Genomic DNA, 22,711 nt, shown 5'->3' with positions numbered 1-22,711 from the left:
ATTTACTCAATGGTTCTTGATATAATGGTTGACATCTTAATGCAGGGCAGCAGAATTTGCCACCCCAAAATGTGTCTCTTTGGCTTGATTATTTTTAAGAACAAAAGACTCAGAAAAAAACTTTGATCTTCTCCCTAACTGCCTAAAAGAATGTAAGGATAGAAGGCCTGTTTTCCTACTATACTATAATATGAACTGGGTGTGGGAGACAGGGAGGAACCTAGCAAGACCTATTTGATCTAAGTCCTCTCCATATCCTATTGTGCCTGCAAGGCATGGCAAACATTTGTTTAGCAAACATTTGCTTTCCATCTCCATGTGAATTGCCTTCCTGCCCTTTGAGGTCCCAAACCACTATCCCCAACATCCTCTTTGGCTGAAGGCAATATTTAAAGTGGTGGCTTTAGCCATTGTAGCAAGTTACTCAATTTTCCTGGGATTCTCCCATGTATACACATCATTAAATTTGTTTGATTTTCTCCTGTCATCCTGTCTCATGTCAATTTCTTAGAGCAGCCAGAAGACCATAGACAGGTAGGGGGAAATTCCTTTCTCCTCTCCAGTTGGGGATGAGGATGGGATAAAACTTAACTGGCTGGACGCTGCTTGTTCTGGGACTACTGCAGCTGACAGATCCTGGACCTCTGACAAGAGCTGGCAGCAGCTAAGAGTTCTTACCATGTCCGTGTCCCAGATCTCTGCCTGCAGGATCCAGCGGAAGCAAGAGTGGTGAGTTTTTTCCTCTTCTAAATTTAAATTAGCCAGGGAAAATATTTGTGAAACTAGCTTCCTGGACTCAGGGACTCTGGGAATTTTGGTAGAGCACTCTTTGGTTTTTACTGGTCCTTCTCCTCCCAGAGATGGTCACTGTTTTTCCCTATCTCTGTCTTTTGTGCTGTATGTCATCAAAATGAAAAACCATAGGGCAGGACACAGGCATGGGCCCTATAAGCCTTGACAAATAAAAATGGCAAGCAATAGGATATATTGGAGCATATGAGGAAGCCATTTGGTATAAACCTAATTCGGCCTGACTTTGTTTTTTCCAAAAGGGCCTGACAGTGGCTATTGAGCACGCATTGCGTATCTGCTTAGACATTTCCTACGGCCAGAACAAAGGCCCTTGAGATAAAGGTGCAACTTCCCCCCACATTAGCATTTCCTTAGGGATAAGCATTTTTCCTTAGGCTAGGAACTGATTGCTGCACTCACCTTTGACCACCCAGCTCACCTGTGACCTCAGCTGGAGACAACAGAGTGCCACCCTGCTGTGTTCACTGAGACAGAAGACCTACCTGCTGTTTCCATCGATCTCTGTGCCGACAGAGCAGTTTCGCGACTATTGTAAAAGGGACATTTCAATCCTATGTGAAACATCCTCTCTGGGGGTATATAACCACTCAGTGCACCCCACTTCTTTGGTGCCCTTTCTTCCTTCAGGAAGAAAGGCCCCGGGTTATAATCCTCAGATTTAAGCTCAGAATAAACTCACCCAAATTTTCATTTATAGATTGGTTATGGATTATTTTCGTTGACAGCCTGTTGTCTGGACTGGCCCTACAGTCTGGTGACAAACCTTGCTGTGAGTTAATGAGCACATGAGGTAAAAGCTATTACTAAGGGACATCTTGGAAGCCAAGCTGTAAAATTGGTGGGCACAAGTCCAGCATTTAAGAGCCATTAGGGTGCTCACCATCCCAAGAGGTCTCCTGTGATAGGATAAGTTGGTCACAGAAGAGGTTAGATGGAGACAGGTCACCTGACAACCTCAAGAAAACTTTCCTGCAAAGAGGTACACTGTAAAAACAGTACACAATCCCCAATTCTGTGGCAAATCCCTCTCAGGTATTAGTTTGACCCCAAGAGACCCAAGGCTTAGCTACAGCTATTAATGTGCACATTAAAACAAACAAAAAAAACTACATGAGGTTTTCCTTTTGTCTTGTTCTGTGTTTTGATAGCTTGGCTTTGTGACCAGTGAGGATATCCTCCCTGCCATCCAGAGGATGCACGTACTGGTGTGCATCTTGGCAGCCAGGCAAATAGACTGAGGTTCTGAGATGCACTCTTTGTCCAACTGTGTCAGCTCTCAGGGGAGTTTGTCATAAGGGGTCCCAGCCCATAAGAGGCCCTTATAATCTTAACCTTCATTGCTTGTTAGTGCTGGGAAAATCCCATTCCAGTAGCCTGCATGTTGTCAAAGATTAGTGGGTTTGTGACAGGAATGTGGTACACCAGAGAGACTGTTTTCACTACACCATCCTTACTATCTGTGCAATGAAAGCCTTTGCTTTCTTAGATTATTTTGGGGAGCAAACTTTCTGGATCTTGTAAGGGCTGTTTCTTTTGCACTCTCTTTTGAGGATGCCACTTAGGTCCATGTTTATGCCATAAAGGCTTATTGATTTAGGTGACTATTAAAATCCTACTCATCAACGGCCAGATGATGGGTCCTCTAAATTGGAAAATCTTCTAAATTGGAAACTTTTTTTGAGAGCTCTCATTATAAACTGCTGTTTTATTAATATCTATGAAAAGACCAAATTAAATGGGTGGACATAGAAATAACAACTAGCCTTAAGAACTTAATCTAATTTGGGTCTCAGCTTCCTCTCATGGTCTTACAGATGCTAACAAAACATTTAGTTCATTAACAAGAGAATGGGAAGAAACCAAAGGGAAAGTCAAGGGACTCTTCTCAACAAGGTTGAAATGTTTCAAATAGTTATTAGGAAACAAGGTAAATAAAGCAAATATTAAAGTGAGGCAAAAGAGGAATCAGAAAGGGAAGAGTCATGAGACTCCTCCCAATAGCATGGAAATCTTTAGATGATTATTTAAAAATGAGATGAATAGAACAGACATTGATGAAGTTAAAACAAGAGTTTACATAAAGCACTACCCAATGTTGGGTGGGCAAAAGGGGCTCCCTACTGGCCCTCCCAATATTAAAGGGCTCCAAACAAGTCTTCTCTATTTAGCCCAGCTTGGAGAAATTTTAAAAGCCAGAAGGCAGAGATCACAATGAGAAACCTGACCAACAATCACTTGAGGTAGCAGTTAGACAAGTTAATCATCTTAAAGACTGACAATAGGGCCAGAGTCCCCTGGCTCGACCTCTCATGGCAGAATAGATGAAATGACCAGGAGATGGAGAAGAGAAATTTCCAAGATTCTTTGATTCAGGAATCCCATGAGCTGTGGTACCAAGACCCATTCATGGGACTCTGATTCGGGCTACAATTAGATTGAGAAATTGTAAAAGTATAAGGGTTGATAGAATTATAAAGTTTGGAATGTTTGAGCTAATATCATATGAAGAGGTTATGTCAACTTTTCCTGAATATTTTAAAGGAATGGATGATATGTCTGGCCAGGAACGCTTCCCCTGCCCAAAATTATAAGATTGAGACTTCTTGATAAGGTCCTAATGGAAGCTGTGGTTATAGGTTTAAGAATTGATGAAATTTTGTTGGAGAATTGGTGTATTTGAATGGGCTTTATGTGAAGTGATTACATCTCTTTTGCCTGATTGTATTATGGGTTGTATGATGGGGATGGATATTGTGTCTCACTGGGGAATATTTCCCTTGCCTGATATTGTAAAATGGAGAGCATATTAATCTGCCCTTCAGGCACCATTAGTTAAACATGATAAGGGGGTAAAGAGGGTTGCCTGAGCCCACACAGTGTAAGATGGAAACTGGAGGATGATATTCAAGGGCTAATAGAAAGGATACTGGAAGTTCCCCCTCCAAAAGGTGAATTAGTCTAGGGTTGAATTATGCACTCGGAAAGAGAGCCTCAGTTAAAGGCTTTGTGCAGTGTCATACACTGTCCTGAAGTTTTAGAACACAAAAATCTTTCAATGTGCTTCTTAGTTAAAAATCTCCCTGACATAATGAAGCAAATTGAAGAAAATGTAGTTGGATGAGCAGATCAGCCTTTTGATATCATTCAGGCTACAACCCAAGTATTTGAGAAATTGATAGCAAGTATCTTTGTCTTGCAAATCTCTACCAAATCAGAAATGTAAATGCAGCCTACAGATTTCCTGAAACTGATCCTGATTAGCTCAATTGGTAGAAACTATTAAAAAAACAAAAGGAGAAAGTATTTGGAAATTTGGCAAAAAAAAATCTTAAATATCCTCTCCACAAATGTTAGCGAGAACATTTAGCAGGTCAACTTAACCCTTTCCAACTGCTAAAACAAAATTTGGATTCAACTATTCTTTTATAAATTAATGAGTGTGGTATTGTACCTAATTCATAGCAAAAATTTAACCGAAACTATAAGGTCTCTATGTCAGTGTGTTCACATATGTGTATATAAATATATACATATATATATGTTATAAATGGGAGATTTTTTTTACTTCAAGATGGCATGGCCAAAATTAAGAGCTTCATTTAATTGGCTTAAAGTAAGCATTTATATAAATCATTTCTAATGTAATAGAAACTAACCCAAATGTTTTTCAAATTATCATGATATAGAATAACCATTTCTAAATAAAAACATTTCACTTGCTTGGTTTCATTGAGACAGGTTATGTTCTCAGAGTTATCAGCATTGTATATGATACAGACATGCAGCCATTTTTCTACCTGGGCTTATTAGTCAAATAAGCTCATGTCATCTCTGTTACAAAATTTGTCAACAAAAATAGTAACTTAGAATGATAGCAAATTTTGTCTGATGTCTCTTGAAGTTTTCATTGGTACCCTAAACACAATTGTTGGAAGCAAGTGATTTATGTTGAATGTAAGTGAAGTAAGAGTTTATAGATAAATATTTTAGAAAAATTATATTTAAGGTCATGTGGACTTAAAATAATTTGCACAAATCTCTTTGGTAACTTGAAATCTCAGAGTTTTGCTAAGTTAAATTAAATGATGGAAAATTCATTGAATATCTAGATCATTTTCAAATAGGGTAAAATACAGAAATGTTATTTGCTAAACAAGTCTAAGTTTACCTACTTTTGTCTTCTTATTACAGAGAAACTAAACATGTTTGGGTTTATTAATAACAGATTTTGTGCCACACAAAAATTTTCTGTGAGAAAGCACATGTTTCTAGAAAGTATTTATAAGTCTGCCATTCCACAGAATGCTAATGTAAAAGACTGTTCATAATTGCTTACTTCCTAGTTTTCACTAAAAATTAAAGTTTCTAAAGGTTAGGATTTCTAATTAATACATGTGATTAAAGATACTAAAAATTAATGAGGGAAAGATCTCTGTATGCAGGGAAAGTAAGGTCCATGCTTTCAGTAAAGGAAGATGTGAGGAATGGAGATTGATTCTTTGTCAAGGAGAATAAAGGTAATTTTTGTCCTAAGGAGAGGCTAAGAAGGAGAGAAGGCATGGGACAAATTCTGAGTGTAAGAAAGAAAGTTATAGAAGGTGAGTGGAAGAGGAACCCTGAGAAAAGAGTTTTGCGCATGGTCAAGTTGGCTAAGATTGAAACGAATTTAATTCAGTAAATGAGTTTTAATATCAAAAGTAAGCTGGTACAAAATTAGAATTTGGTTTTCTCTCTCCTAAAAGGATAGTTTTCTTGGACTTTTAATCTACTCCTGATAAAGAAGTTATGAAAAGTTTTTCCTTATTTTTGAGGAAATCTACCTAAAAGGCAAGGATTCTATGTTTTGTCAAAATCATTCTTATGTTCAACAAAGTTGGTCTTCCTATTGAGAGCCATGGTTTTTTCTTTTTTTAACTGTTTAACTCACTGTGTTTGCCTTTACCCTATTTTATTGTCACTTTGGATAAATGGATGACTAAGCATTGTTTCCCAGTGGACATGTGATGCTGTTTAACCAAATGTTTAAACGTTTTTTCTTACTTTTGACAAAACTCCAAAAATTCAAATCCTGAATGAAGTCTTCTTTGTTTTTGACCTGAAAGTAACTGAGAATTTTCAGTGGGCCCCTGGGACTTCTCAAAGAATTTGTTCTCTCTTCCTATAAAATGGGAGATATTAAACTAATTAGGCTTATTTGGTATGTTAAATTGCATGGAAAGCATTGTCAAATAAGTGATGATAAACCTTCTGAAGTTATATTGCATGAGTAAATGTTAATGTAAATGTTCTAAAAATTATGTAAAACTCTTAAAAACCTGATAGGTCATGGTATAATTCTAGTGGTTATCTTAAAATGTGTATTACAGAAATAACTGAATTTCTTTGTTGATTGTATTGTAATCAGATCTTTAGTCATGCCATTTTAAGTCTTTTTTCATTTACAGACTGTTGTTACCTTAGTCAGATGCTTTTGCAAATGCATTTCATCTTCAGAAAGATTGATGAAATCTCTCTTACTAACTCTTACTGAAGAGTAATGCTTACTCTAGAATACAGGTTTCTGGTAAACTCTCAGATCATAAAACTGAACTGAGTAAGAAATTACAAAATTCTAATGGAAAAACTGATGGCTTCATAAAACTGCTAACAAAAGATCAAGAATTGATTATGTAAGACTGAATGAACTAATGAGGATGATCAAAATTCTTATGACTGTTTGTTTGAAATATTGCTTTTCTTAATGTTTTGCTTTTCTAGATTTAAGGAAAGCTTTTTCTCTTAGGCTGATTTATAACCTTAAATGTAGTTAAACTTAAACTCGGTTTAAGCTTCGTTTTCTCTTAAACTATGATTTATAGCAATTTGGTACATTATACCTTTCTAAGTGGGATGGAAATATTCATCTTTTTCTCCCTACCTGATTCCTCTAGAATTTGGAAACTCTTATTGAGTATTCTTATTTTCATGGCAAAATAGTTGTTTACATAAGTTCAATAAGAATCCATACTCCCTATAAGAGGACAGTTCCTAGTGAGCTTACAAGGTGAAGTAAAGAAGGTCACTGCCTGGCAGGTGCAAGAAACTCAGGATATTTGGGGGACCTTGAGAAGAGAGGAATTCACCCAAATCTATAGGTATCGCAGGTGGAGTCTGATGACAAGTCTTTGGCTTAGCTTTCTTGGCTTCAAGAGGCCTTTAAAAGTTTAATCTGAGATTCCTTATGGAAAGTTCCAGCAAAGTAGATTTAAAAGAACCTTTATAATTAATTGCCATTCTTGCTGCATTTATGTAATAAACAGGAAAAGTTTATTTAAACTAGACATTTTGGAAACAAATTGGTCTCAATTTGGCTCTCCTTGGTAGAAATGAGGGTGATTTTAGAGATAAATTATATTTCTATAGAAACCATAACACACATTTGTGGATAGTAGATTCTAGTTCTGTTAATGTCTTTGAGGTTTTGTTTTCTACCTGTTAACTGGACTGGATTCTAAATGCTTTTAATTTCCTCAGATATCTGGCTACAAATCTTCAAACTATTATTTTCAATTTTTTCCCATCTTTTTTATTTGGAATCATTGAGAACTGAAACCACCCTTTTTCCTGAAGCCCTATAAACTGAAGCTGAAAAATTTGATATAAACTTAAGAGAGATCACCACAATAGCCCATTTTTAGACAATCTTCAGGCCTATTGCTATGCAAGCCACTCAGAAAGATACCTGAACACCCCATGATGTCATCAGAGACATTTCAAACTGCAAAAGATGCTTCAATACTGACATTGAGAAATCTTGATGGGCTGTCCCCTGAGCTCAGAAACTGGCTTATAATTTGCTCCAATAACTAACCTTTATTTTTCTTGTTTCCATAGAAATCCTTCATTAAATACATGATTGCTTACTTACACAATGTAGGCCTAACTTTGGGAGCCCACTTGCATCAGCTCCTCCTGAAATGAATTTAACTGGACTGACCTATTGTCAGTACCAAGAGACTGATTCAATGAGATGGAACAATCTGCCAACTCAGCATCTGGACAGTGAAACTTCTTAGAGAAGTTTGAAAGGCAGAAATAAAGGTGAGCAGAATTTGCCACCCCAAAATATGTCTCTTTGGCTTGATTATTTTTAAGAACAAAAGACTCAGAAAAAAACCTCTGATCTTCTCTCTAACTGCCTAAAAGAATATAAGGACAGAAGGCCCATTTTCATACTATTCTATATCTACTATGAACTGGGTGTGGGAGACAGGGAGGCAGCTAGCAAGACCTATTTGATTTGAGTCTTCTCCACATCCCATTGTGCCTGCAAGGCATGGCAAACATTTGTTTACCAAACATTTGCTTTTCCATCTCCATGTGAATTGCCTTCCTGCCCTTTGAGGTCCCAAACCACCACCGCTAACATCCTCTTTTGCATTTGGCTGAAGACAATATTTAAAGTGGTGTCTTTGGTCATTGTAGCAAGTTACTCAATTTTCCTGGGTTTCTCTCATGTATACACATCATTAAATTTGTTTGATTTTTTCCTGTCATCCTGTCACATGTCAATTTAATTCTTAGACCAGCCAGAAAAACTTAGAAATATAGGGAAGTTTTCTTCATCCTTTATACTAGAATTCAACAAAAATGCTATTTTTCTGATCTTCACTCTAACCTGTTATTTTTGCTACTATGTAAATGGGGAAACTCAAAGGTATTAAGAAATTTGTCAAAGTCACAAGGCTGGGTCATGGCTGCTCTGGATTTGAATTCACATCTCTCAAGAATCAACTTTTTTTTAAGAAAAATATATTAGAAATGTTGTATAACACTAAATGAAAAGATCACAAAAGAAAATAAAGTAGATATTGACTACAACATCAAGGAATTTAAGAATTCACCCTTGAATATTAGCCAGCTACATGTTTTATGTAAAAATAAGAGCGGTAAATTTTATCAAAGAATATATACAGTGCTATGAGGTTTCAGTGGAGGAAAAGCTGCTTCACACTGGGCATATAGGAAGGCTTCCGAGAGGTGAAGATATTGGATCTGGACATGTGGGTCAAGTAGATCCTTAGCTTACAAGGCTGGGCATTCCAGACAGATTGAACAGTATCAGAAAAGTAAAAGACCTTTAAGGGAAACAGAATGTGGTTTACATAATCCAGAGCATATGGTTCATGTAGAAAGTAAGGAGAGAAAAATAAGATTAGAAAAGGGAGTTAAGTTTCAAATCACAGAATTTCGAATGAACCTTTTTTTCAGGTATAATAGCTGGTACTTGCACCTTTGCCACTCACAATCTGCTAATTTCTGTCATTTCTCTAAGCACAAATACTATCGTTACACTACTTCCAAGAATATAGCACATATCACCCCCTTCTGAAGCCCTACGGCTGCTATCACTCCCCAGCAAGCTCCCAAACCTACCATCTCCACCAGGACTACATTAGCGAGAACCATCACCAAGATGCTGCTAAAGGTACCCACCACGTCTCCTTCTTATAGAACGTGGGTCATTATAACATTAGCATCAATCAACAAAATTGAGGCTAAGTTTAATGGATCTACAGACAAACTGGGTATCAGACAAAAAGTTGCACCTAAGACTTCTTTGGATAATGAGAAACCTAGCAAATTTGGAACTTCCCTGAAACTTAATAAGCTCAGCACTCATGGTGTTGATGATCAAATGGATTTTGACACCATCTTTAAAGTTGACACAACTTTTGAAAAAGAAACAATTGCTACTTCTCCAAATGGTGACAATCCTGATGATGAAGATATCTCAATATATTAGATGCAGTGAATAATCAAAACTTGAAAAAAGGTATGCATGAATGTATGTGAAGGACCAAGCTACAGAAACAAATATGTAGCACCATAGCAATTAATTAAGAAATAAGCTTTCATTTTGAGCTTTATGTTGATTAAATGTCATGCAAAATAATTTACTGTAATTTTCTATTGCTGTACTTAGCAATAATTTCAATCTCATTTTTTAAAAAAATACTTGATAGATGAATTATTGGAGGAGATACTATAAAACTTCAAGCATATACTGATTTGGAGTAGCTAGTAAAATCTACATTGATCTCCAATTTCATCTGCCAATGTGCTTTTCAATTTGGGGGGCCATTATTCCAAAGTTTTGTTGTTCTCCAACTCCCTACTGATAGAACATATGAACATACAGCAGCTGCTGCTTCTGTTACTACTACTACTACTATCAACAACAGTAATAATAATAACTAAGACCTCTGTAGTTCTTACTATGGGCTAGGCACTGTTGTAAATATTTCACATACGTTAATTCATTTAATCCTTACATCAATCCTATGGAATAAGAATTATCATTATTCTCACTTTACAGAGGAAACTGAGGCATGGAGAAAGTAAGCCATTTGCCCAAGAACACACTGCTACTAAGTAGAGCAGCTAAGGATTGAATTCAAGTAGGTCTGGCTCCGTAGTCTGTGTGTCTCACCACTGCCCTGCACAGCCACTGAACCTAAATATCGAGTTGAAAATATTCACATTCTGATATCAGTTCAGGTTTTGAATACTCTTTACATTTTATAGAGATATAAGCTGTAAACAAAATTTCTTTCAATTGAGTGCAATTGTATCATAAACTATGTACTGGGGAAAAAGGCAAATTAGTTGAGCTTTCCATGATTCTTTTATGTAACCCAGAGAATGCTTTCAGAATAAAAATATTGAATAATAAAATAGTATGCAACATTGGATAAATAATGAGAGATGTGAAACTTTCTGCATTAGAAAAATCTATTATCATTAGAAAGTTGCAAGTTATTCAACAGAATTGGAAATTGTTGAGATAACATTAAAACATTTTATAAATTAGTTTGAGGCAGGCAAGAAGAAGGTAGTGAGGGTGAAAAGATATAAAAAGAAATGCATATTCTGAGTTGTTTGTTTTTTCAGATGTGGAAGTAAAAGAACCTGTAGTAATTTTAGGTTAAGAAAATTTACTAGTATCTCCTAATTTATAGACATGCTATAGTAAGCTATGCATTTAAAGATCTTGTAATCTTTATCTAAATATCTTAAAATCATACATTATAACAAGAGGGGAGAAAAAGACTATCAATATTGGAATCTTTAAAAGAACTTACATAAGCAATATAAAGCATAAGGAAATATTTCCAATTTTATTTATAAATGATTTTTTTCTATCTTTTCTTTCAGGTCTTGTTCACACTCAATCAAGCATTTCTGCTATTTGATAAATTTTTCTCAGAGATTCAGTAGCACCTGTCTTTAATTGAATGTTATATATTTTTAGGACCGTGAACCTGTCCCCTGCATCTTGTCAATGTACTTTCAAGGTTCGCAAGAGTAGTTGTTACTTTTCAATAAAACTTTCTGAAAGCAAATCAATCTTGAGTTAAAAAATTTTAAGTGACTGGATTAAACTAACATTAATATTTTATGTCATTTACATTTTAAGTTTTAATATTATTAGAATAGTGATCTAAATTTATTTTGAAATTTGAGAAAATAGAAAAAAACCAAAACACAATTATCCTCCTACTCAGAGGGAGGAGAAATGGCCTTCTAATCCAGATGTATACATCTCACAGTGTTATAGGATATTTTCTCTACATATAGGGGCAATTTCACTGAACAGTATCACACATAAAATTCTCATTATTATTTTATCAAAATTTATGTAACCAATTCTCTATTTTTAAACATACATTATCTCCTTTTTTTTTTTTAATAATTCTATTCTTTTTTTTTTTTTTAGGTTTTTTTATGTTTTTCCTTTTTCTCCCCAAAGCCCCCCAGTACATAGTTGTATATTCTTCGTTGTGGGTCCTTCTAGTTGTGGCATGTGGGATGCTGCTTCAGCATGGTCTGATGAGCAGTGCCATGTCCGCGCCTAGGATTTGAACCAACAAAACACTGGGCTGCCTGCAGCAGAGCGCGCGAACTTAACCACTCGGCCACGGGGTCCTTTTTTCTTTTACAAACAGCTCTGTGATACACATTGCTGAGATCCACAACTACTTCTATGGGATAAATTCCTAGACATGAACTAACTGAAGGCAGTACATCATTACACACACAGACACTTGTCTACAGAGACTTTACAAAACATTTTATACGCCAACTGCTAATTTCGGGAAAGTTGTAAAGGGCTAGTGCCAAATGTAAGCAGTGAAATGGTTTGACCTAAAACCATCACACCTTGCTGTGAGACTTGGTGTGGTAGAGACCAATTAGAAGACCATTAATATAAGCCAGGGGAGAGACGATGGTGGCTTGGATGAGGGAGGCAAAAGGAAGTAGGACCATAGATATTCTTTCACGGATTACCTGATAGACTACATGTGAGGGGTGAGATAAAGACGGTCACATGATTCCAAAGTTTTTGGCCCGAAAACCGGAAAAGATGGCAAACGCTACAATATAGCAGGTATTGGTTTCAGTGTAAGGACAATCAGGAGTTCCATTTCAAAAACATTGAATTTGAGATGTCTGTTAGTGATCTAAACGGCAATATCAAGTACAGTTGGATATTCAAGTCCGAAGTATAAGAGAGAGGTCAGGAACAGCAAGATTATACATCTAGGAGCTACTACCAAAGAGATGGCATTTACAAGCATGAGACCAGATGAGCCCACTAAGGGAGTAGTTGTCAATAAGAAAGAGAAGAGTCAAACACCAAGCCCTGCGGCACCTCAACATCAAGGAGCTTCTAAATAAAACCAGAAGTTATCATTTTAGTTATTTTTATTAATAATAAAACTGAATATGTTCTCTTCGATTAAATTTCTGAATCTCCTTGTGTTAATATTAGGGAAGATATAAAAATGTTTAAACAAACATAAACATATAACATTAATACAAGAAATTTTTTCCCAAAAAACATTAGCCGAGTGGACACCAGGTAACGGAAAGCATTCTCCCCAGAGGGAACATGTAAAGCAAAGATCAAGATCTTTCCCTTAGAAAGTTGTTAAACAAAATGGAATATAGTTCCTGATGTCTGAGGACAAGAATCTTTCCACTTAAAACACTCTTTTGGCTATGTCCCACCATCTGGCTAACAAAACTATAATTTTGAACTTCATGAAGGGATATATAGTGTTAGTGTTCTGAGGCAAATGGAAAACATATGTGAAAGAAAGAAAATCTCATTATGAGTCAAATCAGTGTAACACTCTTAAGTGTATGTGGCCTTTCTGGTTTGAAATCGATGACCTCAAATCTCATGAAAAGACAGCATTACGTATTGTTCTGTTATTGGCACATTACTATATTGCTGATTATCTAGCAGACGGTCAACTCAAGAGGCTCCTTGAAGCAAAGGTGAATTAGAAGACACATTCCTCTAACTGTAGAGAAATTGCCCAGTTGAAATATGTTGGATCTACTAAAGGAGGTCCTTGGAAAAAGAACGACATTCTTCTCCATTTGATCTGTCATTAGTACCATTATTATTATTATTATTTTTATTATTATTATTATTATTATTATTAATTGATTGATTCTCAGTACCAACCACAGAGGCTAAGAATATATAGCTGTTTAATAATTTTTAATGAATGAATAAATGAAATTTATTATAATGAATGCTTTAAATAGGAGATTTAAAGTAATATTTTTACTTACAAGTCAATTAAGGTAAACAGCTGTGAATTCAATTCAGTGTATAAATGTTAGGTTTTAATTTGTTAAGAAGACTGACAAGTAACTTGACAATGCATTTTATGCATTAATATATGCATTAATAAAAGTTCTCATTTAAATCTAAGAACATCTTACAATGTGAGTGAGGAACATATTATCCTTTTTCCACAGATGAGGTTTCTCTATGGTCAAATTGCTAAGTGACAGCTAGGATTTAAATATAGAGCTTCTAATTCCAAAGACAACTCCATTTACCATACGAGAACAATCTGATCATAATTACTTGAATGAATTTTCAAATACACTGATCAATTCTCACATCTGCATTTCCCCAGGCACAGAATTTTTACCATCTGTCCTGGCTTGTGCTGTAACATATATTTACATGTGAAAAATGGTAAATGACTGAGAATAAAATAACAAAGATTCAGGCAAAGTAAACTTCATATGTAATTAAGAATACACTCAGAAACCTCTAAAGTACTTGTAAATAAAGTAATTCTGATATTCGCTTTCAAACAGGTTGACAAGAAAGATGTTCCTCATATTTTTCCAAATAAAATTATTTAAGAAAATGTTTCAACACATTTTAAGCAATTGGAAGAATTTTGATTGATATTTTCTCCTTGAATATTTTCATACATTATTTCCATTCTACTAAAATAAGATGGAAGTAAATTATGCAAAAATAGAGATAATTGAGGTCCCAAAACTGTAGGAATACATGGCAATATATTAATTACTTTATGATTAATACTAAGATACTAAATAAAGTTTTCCATTGACAAAGTTTTTCAAAAAGGAATGAGAGAGATGAGACAGTAAATACAGGTAGAATGTAGGTTGGAGACAGGGAAGGTTTTCAATACGTTTAAATGCTGACAATATAAAACCATGAATGAAGCAGATATTATATAATTTAAAAGATCACCCACAACAAGTTTAATTATTCATCATAATGAGTGAAATCTGAGTAAAGAGAAACAGGTTTATGCATATCTGCAGTGATATACATAACTAGAAAAAGAGGAGGATTAAAAGTAAGAATCAAGCATGAGAAAATAGAGAATTCAAAGGAAAAGCAGGAGAGAAAGCATTGAGAAGATTTGGGAAATTCTCCAAGCAGGTTAGGAGGAATTAAATTTATGAAACAGATTAGCAATGCCCGTGCTTCCCTTCCATTTCTGTATCCTCCCATCTCAAACGCACGTATGGGTGGTGAGGTTCTCTGAAGTCTACATCAGGAGGGGGTGGACACCTCAAACTTGTTTGCTTTCAGCTAAATGAGCCTATGATTCTGTCTTAAAAAACAAGAGCAATAAACAGTTTTTCCACTCAAATGCCAAGTACACAGTTATTTCACAAACGGGACTATTTGGAACACAGATGGTATACCCACGTTTTTCTTTGCTTTTCCGTGACTGAGCCCCTTAATTTTAAGTACTCTGGGTTTTTTTGAATATCTGTTGAAAGACTCATTTAGTAATTTTCTCATGCTTTTCCAGCTTATCATTATTCATTAACATACAATTTTTTGTAAGAAAGTTTCACAATTTCTATACATTCAATTCTTGAAAAATGTGTGTAAATTCATCTAAACAACTCTCCGTTTTTCCAAGTTTTCTTTTCTTTTTTTCTTCATTTCTTAGAGAATTATTTCCACAACATTTTAAGCCTCACACAAGGCTTTGGCTCACAATAAAAATGAATTCACATTTTTAGACTATTGTCTTCCAATTCATGAGTATGGTAGATCTCTCTGTTTTACGAGGTCATTTTTAACTTTGCTTAATAATTGTGATAGGCAGAACGACAACCCCCAAAAATATCTCTGCCTTAAACCCCAGAGCCTAAAAATATGTTATCCTTTGTAGCAAAAGAGACTTTGCATATGTGATTGAGATTAAGGACCTTAAAATGGTGAGTTTATCATGAATTATCCAGGTGAGCCAAATTTAATTACATAATCCTGACAAGTAAAAGAGGAGGGCAGAACAGTGGGCCAGAGAGATATGACACCAAAAGGACTCTATGGTTTTGAACATGGAGGAAGGGGGCCGTGAACCAAAGAAAGTGGCAGACTTGAAAAGCTAGCAACAGCTCTTGGTTTACAGCCAAAAGAAAATGGGCCCCTCAGTCTTAGAACCACAAGGAACTAAATTCTACCAACAACCCAAATGAGCAGGAAACAGATTTTCCTCCAGAGACTTAAGAAAGGAATGAAGACTTGACACCTTGGTTTTAGTCTGGTGAGACATGTACCAGATTTCTGACTTTAAGAACTATAATATAATAATTTTTTTAAACCACTGAGTTTACAGTAATTTGTTATAGCAGAATAGAAAGCGAATACAATACAGGTTTATAGTTTTCAGTGCAGACCTAGAACATATCATTAGATTTGATAAGTGTTTTGTGGAAAAACATGTTTGTCTGCAAATAGAGTTTTCTTTCTTTCTTTCCAGTCTTGTATTTCTTTTTTCATTCCTTACTGCCCCGGCTAGGACATCAAGTATAATATTGTGTAGAAGCAGTGATCAGGCACCTATTGTTATGCAGCAATAGATAAATAAGACACGTTTTGGTACCTGGAAATGGGGTGCTGCTGTAACAAATACATAAAAATGTAGCTTTGGAACAAGGCAGTGAACCGAGGCTTACAGGATATTAAGAAGCATGTTAGAGAAATTCTAAATTGCCTTGAACAGACTCTTGGTAGAAATATAGACTTTAAGGACACTACCAGTGATGGGTCAGAAAGACGTGAGGACCAAGTTATTGGAAACTAAAGGAAGGTATCTTTGTCTCCTGATGCCATTGGGAAAGCATAAAATGTGCATAATGAACTGGATGATCCAGCTAAGAAAATTTCCCAAAAAACTGTTAAAAGAATGCCTAGTTTCCTCTTGCTGCTTACAATAAAATGCAAAAGGACGGAAATACATTATGAATTGAAGGACAGACTGTTAAAAGAAGACAGGATTTGGTTGTTTGGAAAATTCTCAGCCCCTCCAGACAGCAAGATATGCTAAACTTATGAAATGGCTTCCAAGCAAAGTTAAAGACAAGGCACTGTCAGGAAAATATGTCTAGGTATAAAGCCAAGGGTAGAACTCTAAAATTTTTACTGAGACCTCAGAAAGCACAAAAGTACTGCAAAGTACTGTTCACTCACACAAAGAGCCTTTTAAAAGATTGTGTGTGTCTCACAGATCTTCTCAATCAAACAATAAGACCTCTAGGAAGCTTTAGGGTGTTGTCCCTCAGCCATCCCAGCAGGAAATCAAAGTAGGGTTGGCTTATCTTAAAGACTTTGTGGGTGATACTCTTACTTAAAAGAGTGAATCCTAATGAGATTCACAAGAGACTCATAAAATTTTTGAGAAAAGTATATTAGCAAAACATTGCCAGCTTGACCTGAAAAAGACAGAACAATCGTTCATGCGTAAAGGGAGAATGGACTGAAGCACCAGCCTTAAACAGCCATTACTGTTTGCAGTTAAATTTTAAGCTAATAGTCCCAATGAGATGGGTGGATGAGAAACCCAGTTTTTAAGGCCCAGGACAGGATAGAGAGATCTGCCTAGATAACTCTGAAATTTTAGTTGCGTTAACCATCCTACCTGTATCTATTTTAAAAAGTAGCATCTCTAGAAAACAGCACTCTTTATAAAGATTATTAGTCTTTACAAAATGTGCCTGGGCCTATGTTAGAGAACATCAAGACAAAATTTTTTCAATGATCTCCAAAGTCTAGTCTGCTGCTGTTGTTGATTAGATTTGTTTTCTAATTCAAATTCATCTAGGTCTCAGACTCCTCCTACTTTAAAATCTCCAGTGTTCTCTTGTGTGCCTGAGCTGTGGATTGCCTGATTACTAGATGCTCTAAGTAGCGATTTCTTGTTTGGGTTCTCCAGACTAGTGTTGAAAGCAAGAGCACTGGTTCCCCTCAGCCACAAACGGCCCACAGGCATTTTGATTCTTGGTAAACTAGTATTTATTCAAATAAAAGTAGGGAAATAATTATTCTGTGTGTTATGGAATTGTATGTACATTAGAATGCGCTGGAAATTGCAGGGCCCTCACCGGGCTTTGCTGGCTTTTGCTGAATCTCTTATCAGTGCCTCCAGACCCACTCTCCACCTTCTGCTCTCTGCTCTCTTCCCTGGGATGCTCACCGTGTGAAGTGACTCACTACACTCCTTGCCTTCTTACTTCTTGTTGGATTCAGCTAATTAGCAAGCACTAGCAGGGAATTAAGGGAGGAACTCACTCCCTGATTATCTCATGAGTTTGGAGATGAAATAAGAATGGGTGAATGGATGATTACCTAGGTAAAGAGGACAGGACAAGAAAAGAGTAGGTATTGGAAAAACATATTAACATAGAACCAGTTACTGCTACACAATTCTTCTGTCAAGAGAAATGTAAGCATATAGGAGTTAATAAAATGAACTCTAGATTTATCTTTAAAAAAATCTGTATACTATTATTAAGTCATTATACATAAAGTCACGGATTTTGGCAAAATAATGGATTTTTTTATTTATTAAAATTTAAAGTAAATTTTACTTTACTATCAATAAATTCAACTTTACTTCAATATTGTTGAATTAAGAACCCAAATAATTCCAAAAATCTATAACTGAAATATGGTGTTTCAGTATTTCAGAAAAAGTACCATATTGAGAGTAAAAGTATACATGTTTGAACTCTGACATTTATTCATTCAACAAACATTTACTTGCTTAAACTGTAAATTATTGGGGGGGAATCATGTTTGATCAGTTCTTGAAAATGCCATCATTTTGAGGTTGATCTTGGTGATAATGCAGAGTTGAATGGTGATAACTGTAAGCAAAGAAACATAAGCATTATCAGATAATTACAAATGCAAAAGATAAAAAACATCGCACACTGAAATTAATTGAAATAAAAATATTTTTCTAGAATTTTTATATGCACATATAATAAAGATATATCTATTTAATACATTTTACTATTCCTCAAATGACACAATATCTGCAAATTCTCACCTATTTCTGAATTGCTGCTATTTGGAATTAATCTAAGAATACAATTTCTATTTATTCAACCACTCTTATCCTTCTTTCAAAAATATATACGACATATTTATTTTCCTTTCAAATTTTCTGCTAGGCAATAATTTTACACTACCTTGATTTTCTAAACATTATATTTTAAGACAGATGGGCAAGTTGGTCTGAAACTCCCTTCTCCAATTACTGGATGTGAACCATGTGTCAGCCATTATTCTCCTACTTTTTTCAAGACAATCCAACATAAATATATCTAAGGTCATGTTAATACCCAAGAATTTGATAGTCATATGTCCAAGTATTTAATATTTTATTTAATTTCAATAAGCATTTAAATGTGAAATGATTAATAATCTCTTTCCTCCATATCAATAACATGTTAACTGTGTATAATTCATTTTATTGATGATCACAGAAGCTTAGTCTACTTTTCTAAAACTTCCTGAATATCCTTGAGTTCACATTGGAGAAGGCATGAATAATTTTTACATAAACATAGAGATTATAATGTTACATGATAAAATTTTCATATAAGGATCTTCCTTACAAAATTGTTAAGTATAAACTCAAATTTAGGGAATATGCAAAGTCCTTAGCCTCCAAAGTCCTTTCTACTATATTTTAATATTCAATCAAATAAAATCCATAAATTTGAACACCTAAAATAATATTGACTTCATAAAGGAGAGTGTTATGATTAGTGTTCCACAGTAATGATAAACATAAAAGAGAAAGTAGGCAAGTCTTATTATCAAATCACCACATCAGTCCTAAGTATATATAATTTTATTGACTATAAAGTGATTATCTCAGTTCTCAGATAAGACAATATTGTGTATTATTATTGCACAGTCTTTATTATGATACTGATTACCACGCAGGCACCAGTGATTCAAGTGCAGCCACATCCTGACTTCTGATCTTCACGAGTTTCTTGGAAGAAAAGGTGAATGAAGAAAGTTTGTCCAAAAGAAAGTTAAGTGGAAGTTCACTTGCTCTGTTAACCACATATCAGTGGATCAACACTCTTTTCTGTTTGTGTTGTATCTCTTTCCAATAAATCTGTAGCCACTCAAGGCAGGAACTGGGTCTGTCTTGTTCCTGCTGAATTCACAGTGCCTTCTATAGAGAGGATGTCCATTAAGTATCGTTTGAATGAATGAATAAATCAAAGTTGTTCTTCCAAATCCAATAATGCTGAGATTAAAATTTATATTAAATATATCTATCAATAATAAGTTATTAGGAAAATTCAATACACAAATAAGTTAAACTGTGAACAATATTGTCACAGAGTCCTACAGAGTTTAAGAAGTAAATGAATATTCCAATTTAATTCTAACTCACTCAGTTAAATAGAACAGAGATGATTCTCATTTTATAGATGAGAAAATGGCATTTACAAATAAGTTTACCAAGCTCATCTAGTAAAAGAATGACAGAGCTAGGAGTTAACCCTAGGCCTTCTGATTCCAAGTTCAGTGCTCTTTTTACCATTCTAGAATTGCCTTTAAAACATTTTTGCATTTTTTTCCCAAATACACTGGTGATTTCTTACAGCTGTATTCGTTCAGAATCAGCACTTCTGCCGTTTGTTCTGGTATGTGATTTAACATAGATGAATATGTAAAAATAGTAAATAAATCAGTATAAAATTAATTTTAAAAAGCATGCCAAATGGAAATTATCTACATTTCTCATTGCATAGTCATAACAACTAAAAAAGTATTCAGAAAGTAGATTACTAGATAATTTAATGTGAGCTTTCCAAAATTTGGGGAATTCTAAGTCCAAAGATTTGAGGGGGGTGTGGTGGGACAGACATATTTCACAAATTTCCATAACATGGACACTGAGTTTATGTGCTTAAATGTGTCTTAGCTCAATGGAGGAAAGATTATTTATGTCCTCTTATTACATTCTTTCAGACATTTATCTTCAATTCCATTAAACTTTGAAAGATTGAAGCAAACTATAAAAATGAAGTTAATCAAATTCCAAGAATTTGGGAACATTTTATAATCTATAAACTATTCTATAACTGCAAATAAGACACAACTATAGTTTTTTAAAAGTGAGTGATATACATAGAAAGAAAAGTACTAATTTGTTAATTTTTTAACCATCAGATTTTATCATTACCTCTTGCAAGTAAAAGATATGATAGAGTTCTCAATGCTCCGGGGACAGAAAAATCCAAAGGGCAAATGTTTAAAGATTAAACCGAAATAATCCTACATATGCAATTTTTTTCCCTAGCACCCATTCCCTACCACAACCAATAGACAAAAAGTAGGAGGTACAAAAGGAAGGCACAGTGGGCTATTAGATGGAAGAACCATTCAACTAGTTCTCTTTACATCTGCAGGTATGAAGTCATAGAGGCACTGGCCAGGTCAAGAAGAATCAAGTCCTGACCAAGATCCAAAGGAGACACCCCTCTCAAGGTATTGTGTGGATAATGACAATACTTCCAGGGCACTTTTACTCCAGAATCATCTTTTTTCTATTAACACCTAGTTTCTTAATCAAGAAGTGGCCAGGGGGCACTAATGAGTTCAACTTTGGACAGGCTGAGTTAAACGCTCCATGCTAACAACCAAGCGGAGATGTCCACAAAAGCTGGATATAAGGGTCTCGATCGATAAACTTAGAAGTCAGCTTACAGGTGAATGCCGTTTCCAAGGAGATGCAGGAGATCACACAGGGACATTGCTACAGAGTGAGGGAAAAATAGCGATGACGCCAGAAACCTAATGTGGGTAGAGAAGGAAGAAAACCCATGAACGAACCTAAAAAAGAACTTCAGAGAGGTATGAAGAGATCCAGGATAAGGTGGTTTCACAAAAGCCAAGCAAAGAGGGAAGGACTCCTTGTCAAACGCTAGAGAGATTGCCATCCTGTAAGACAAGAATTACATTGACAATAAACACATTATCGAACTGGATTGGAGTTGTTCCAATATGTAGGCAGAATAAAAAGCCTGCTTGCTTAAACATATCTGGCTAGCTATGCTTTACTCTAAACAATACATCTAACTGGATACGTTTTACTCTAAAATAGAATTATGAGCTGTCAGGAAAATAAAAGAGTGGTTCTGGGGGCAGGTGGAGGGCATATAGAATGGAATTAATTTCATATAAGAAATAGAAAATAGCAATTTTAAAACAAGTAGGTGATATTTATAGGACTGTAGGAATTAATTTTATATTTCTCAACATTTTTTCTAGGTCCTAATTTACAATATTAAACTTCTCACCTTAACTTTCCAATACTGCCTCAAGAATTGATTGCAATAGCACATCAGAAATTAGACTATTCTAGAAATTCTGCTTCTTTCATTCTCTCACTTCTTAGAAGTGTTCATTTTTACTTCTTCAGCTTTTGTTCAATAAATCATTTTGAAAACCATTTGTTCCCTGCATCCATTTCTATCACTGTGATACATTTGGAAATGAATTTAAAAATTAATATGCTTAGCCTTCTAAAAAGCTCCTAATAATAAGTAATACTTAAATACAAGGTTGACCTGGACCTTAATGTTCCCCTACTCTTGACTTAACTTTGAACAGGTTTCTTCCTGAATCTAGGCTCCTGGCATCTTAGAACACTTGTTTAGAAAATTTACAGTTGTAAATTCTTTCTCTACCCCTTTGAGATGTAAATCTAAAAGCCTCTCTCCAACTTTACAACCCAGGAATGTCTTTATTAAAGACCTGGGAGCCAAGGAAGATAGTACCCCTTTCTCCCAGTTTCTGTGGGAGGGGAGGAACCTAACCTGGGTAAACACAAATTAGCAAACAACAGATGGTCTGATCACAGAGAAAAACATCTATGAACTCAAGAATTACCCAATGCGCTCAACACATCCTATTGATCAGCATCCCCGTAACATCCTCCAGTACTTTTCCACTAGCACGCCCCAGCACAGAAAACCTCTCACCTTTTGTTTTAGCAGAGTTGACTATTACAATAGTCTTGAATGAAGTCTTCCTTGCCTGTTTAACTTTGTCCTGCAATTTTTGCTTTGACAAGGTGTGGAATGCAGAAATTATAAATAAATAAAGGGTGGGTTAAAACTCCCATCAGCCAAGACACAAGAAAATGTCAAAGGAATGAAAACAGAGGGTCATCCTCAATAACACACAGTCATGCATCACTTAACACAACTTACCAAGAAATGAGTCATT

The 22,711-nt window shown here is 35.3% G+C and overlaps 2 long non-coding RNA genes across 3 annotated transcripts in view; one reads left to right on the top strand and one right to left on the bottom strand.

Annotated features, from left to right (window-relative positions):
- The first annotated feature begins 628 nt into the window (after positions 1-628).
- On the top strand, positions 629-20,971 carry LOC139082568 (uncharacterized). Its single transcript, XR_011538705.1, has 3 exons — positions 629-729; positions 19,403-19,467; positions 20,890-20,971. It is a non-coding gene; the product is annotated as an uncharacterized lncRNA (long non-coding RNA).
- The window catches only part of LOC139082566 (uncharacterized), a 71,834-nt gene continuing 67,284 nt past the window's right edge, over positions 18,162-22,711 (bottom strand). For both annotated transcript variants that reach the window (XR_011538703.1, XR_011538704.1), the window contains one exon: positions 18,162-18,312. This is a non-coding gene — a long non-coding RNA (uncharacterized lncRNA). The remainder of the gene's footprint in view (positions 18,313-22,711) is intronic.

This window comes from Equus przewalskii, chromosome 3 (assembly GCF_037783145.1).
Source record: "Equus przewalskii isolate Varuska chromosome 3, EquPr2, whole genome shotgun sequence".
In the NCBI taxonomy this organism is placed as follows: Eukaryota; Metazoa; Chordata; class Mammalia; order Perissodactyla; family Equidae; genus Equus; species Equus przewalskii.
This window is presented reverse-complemented; position numbering and strand designations above follow the sequence as displayed.